The 3414-nt window shown below is 36.4% G+C and overlaps 1 long non-coding RNA gene across 1 annotated transcript; it reads left to right on the top strand.

The window, feature by feature from the left end:
- Positions 1-1271: 1271 nt before the first annotated feature.
- Positions 1272-3148, top strand: LOC133733892 (uncharacterized). The gene is made up of 4 exons (XR_009857965.1): positions 1272-1617; positions 2169-2210; positions 2496-2570; positions 3023-3148. It is a non-coding gene; the product is annotated as an uncharacterized LOC133733892 (long non-coding RNA).
- The last annotated feature ends 266 nt before the right edge of the window (positions 3149-3414 follow it).

Here is a 3414-nt window from a genome sequence, read left to right as displayed (position 1 = left end):
ATCATGACTTTAAGGAATGATAGTCCTTTCTGCAAGAGTCTACTTGGAAGATTGCAAGAAAAGCTCTCCAAAACTGTTCCCGATAAGCTGATTTTGAACTGCAGTTTTCTGCTTTGCAGCAACTATTTTGCACAACTATTTCAATGGACTTTCCTTGTAATTTCCGGCTAAATAAGTGATCAGACTTAGTCCTTTGCATCAGTACTTCATGGTCCATGGCTTTATTGCTCCATTTAAGCTCCTATTTTTCTGAGATTGCTTCACGAAGTACTTGTGCCACCAAAATTGGTTGTGAAAGTAAAATTCGCCTAAATTTCATTTTTTCTCCTCTTGTCAAGATTTTCTACAAAATATGGAATTAGATTAATCATCACTAAACTGGATTTTTAGAACAAGTAATTTCCATATTTTAGGGCACAAATATATATATATATATGAATTATGATCCAACAGAGAACAAAAGAGCTTAAAATCTATCCTTTCACTTGAATTATACCGGCAAATCTTTGTGATTTCTGCAATTTTGAAACACTATCCAGATTACATAAATTAATGTCTCTACGTCTGCCAAGTTCCCATCAACATCTTCTTCCATGTTTGCACATTAGTATCATCTTCAACATGAAAAATCAATAATAAATTAGTGCAAAGATTGAGACAAAAATGAATTTTCAATAGCAGACTAACCATCTTATAAAGAACAAAAGCATTATAAATTTTTTGTAAGAACGGTAGCGAACACTATTAGAAATTTCCCCAATAGCACCTTTTTTTAGCCACTAAAAATCATCAGTGTGAAAAGAGAACAGTATCACACTGATTTAAAATATCAGTGGGACTTTTTTACCTTCCACTGTTATCAATGCGTGTTAAGTAGGGTAAATGACCTATATAAATATTTTATTGGGGAGCCTCTGTTATCAGTGGGTATTAAGTAGGCCAAATAGTCCAAAAGTGCATGCAAGTGGGCTCCTCTTTCCACTGTCAAACTATTTGCGGAACTGATGGATGAAGAAATTTGAATTGGGCTCAATTTTTGTGATATTTTATGATACTGGTGTCCATCAACTTGGGGGTTTCTCCCTTTTTGATATTCAGTGGTAACCGTCGGATCAAAAAGCCCCCTCTCTCCCGGTCAGATCTCTTTCTTTAGTTCTTCTAGATCCATCTCTCGTACTTTTTAGTTTAACCCTAGATCCGTATCTAGATCCATCTCTCACACTTCTCACTAACACACACTCTCTCTCTCGAACCCACACACTGACACACCAACAGTGCGGTCTTAACACTCTCAATCACCTTACCAAAATTTATATATGACCTAGCTCTCTCGAAATGAGATGGAAGGCTAAATCTTCTCAGAGACGTCGTCCATGTTTGGTCTCTGTAACCTCGCTCACCTTGGATTGCTTCATCTTCTCCTCTATATCTATATGTAGCCTTCAAGGAGGAGATCAAGGAATTCGAGATCCGATACGCTCTGCCGGGGGTTTCGACATCGATCAATTATCAGATGCTGTTGGGGCTTCGATTCGGTGCATTTGACACCCTTCTCTGACTTCTTCTTGTTGGACTGCGCAGGACGCACCGCCTTAAACGAGCTCTCATCTCAAGACTGTGAGAATTTCACCTTAATTTTTTTTTTTTAAATTCTTCTAGCTTCTTCAAATTTTTCCATAAATCTCATTTATCAATGCTCAAATATGTGTGTGGATCCAGGAACGATTTATGCATGTTTGATTAATTTATGCTTCTGCATATCTCATGCTATCTAATTTACTATGTTGACCCCATTTCATGAATATCACTATAGCATCAGCATATACATTATCTAAAGTGGCGAATTTAAGGGCCAAACTTGAAAGTAACTTTGTTTTCCCAGCTTGTCAATTATAAAATGTCTCTCTTTTGGATATTGGAGCTCAGTGGTTGTAATAATTTGCTTATGCTGCAACTACTGGAGAAAACAATAAAAGAGAAGATAATACTTAGCCTTCTTTTGAAGGTAGTAGTCCCGCCATTTTGTTCTTTTGCAAAGAATGGAGGCTTTTTTAGTTGCTCAACTTGCAGTATTTTGTTCTTTCCTAGAGAGACGAGGCTTTTTTAGCTGCACAGTATTTTGTTCTTTCATTGAGGTGCTTAAATTATTGATCTTTTTGTTGTTGTAGGTATGAATATTCAGACGCGTGAAATAGGTTGTGATTCAGCTGGTAAGTGTTGCTGTTGCAATTGAGCTCCTGATGTTGACTTTTGTTTTGATGCTTACTCTGTTCTATTTGATGCCAATTTGTATCGGAAAATTGAGTTTAATTTGTGCTCTGAAAAGGCTTATGAATTGAGTTTAATCAGAAAATTGAGTTTAATCCGTTCTTTTAGTTCTGGTTTGTAATGCATCACAATCGCCTTGAGGCTATGAATTTTAGGTTAATAAGAAGAATCAGTACCACTGGGCCAAATCATCTAATTTTCTTGTTTCTTTTCGTCTTGTTGTGCAGAGGCTTTGGTTGAAGGCAAATTTTAAGCTTTGCAAAATTTGGTTTGATATGGGCGAATATGGGAGAATGAGTTAGGTAATATCTGTTTATCTTATTACCTATGCTGGTTGTGAATTTGTGATCTTGAAAGACTGAGAGTAACTTGTGTTGCACTATTAGATTCTTAAGAAACTCCATAAGTCTTGTCAAAAAGAAAATGGTACAGATGATCAAAAGAAAGGAAGTCAACATTTGGAAGTTTATGCAATTGAGATTCAAATGTACATTGAGACTAAAAATAACAAAAAGCTCAAAGTAAGAATCGATCATATGTCTTATTAAACTGCCTTTCTAGCTATTTCAACGTGTTCTATGAATTTTTGTCTGTGATGTGTTGGGTTGGTTTAGTTACCATTTTTATCACTGGTCTGTTTTGTCTAATGAATTGGGTTGATTAATATCTAAAAAGTGCTTGAAATTGTATTTCCTTGTGAATTGATAGTTTTTCTGGAGCATATATAGCTAACGACCATGTTTCCGATGTTTAGGAAAATGTGAATACAAAAATTGTATTTAGGCCAGATGTTTCTATGGGGTTGTTCTCTGAACACTGCTTTGGGGCCACCTTACCAGGTTTCAGTAGATACCAACTTTATCAATTTCTCGACCTAGTCAAGGGCGACTAGGGTTTACTTTCTTCTTGAAGAGAGCAATTTTGTATCCATGAATTTGGATATTTTGAGTTGGAATTTTCGGGGTATAGGTAATGCAACGACGATGAGAGCTTTGAGGGATTTGGTGGCTCAAAATAGGCCTCAGATCGTATTTTTGATGGAAACAAAAATCAGCCACTTGAAGGAGTTTCAAGATCTGCAACGCGAACTAGGTTTTGATCATGCAAAGGAGGTTCTCAGCGTTGGACAGTCTGGTGGTTTGGGAC

Source organism: Rosa rugosa, chromosome 2 (genome assembly GCF_958449725.1).
Source record: "Rosa rugosa chromosome 2, drRosRugo1.1, whole genome shotgun sequence".
NCBI classification, from domain to species: Eukaryota; Viridiplantae; Streptophyta; class Magnoliopsida; order Rosales; family Rosaceae; genus Rosa; species Rosa rugosa.
The sequence above is the reverse complement of the archived record's forward strand: the minus strand, read 5'-3'. Positions and strand labels throughout refer to the sequence as shown.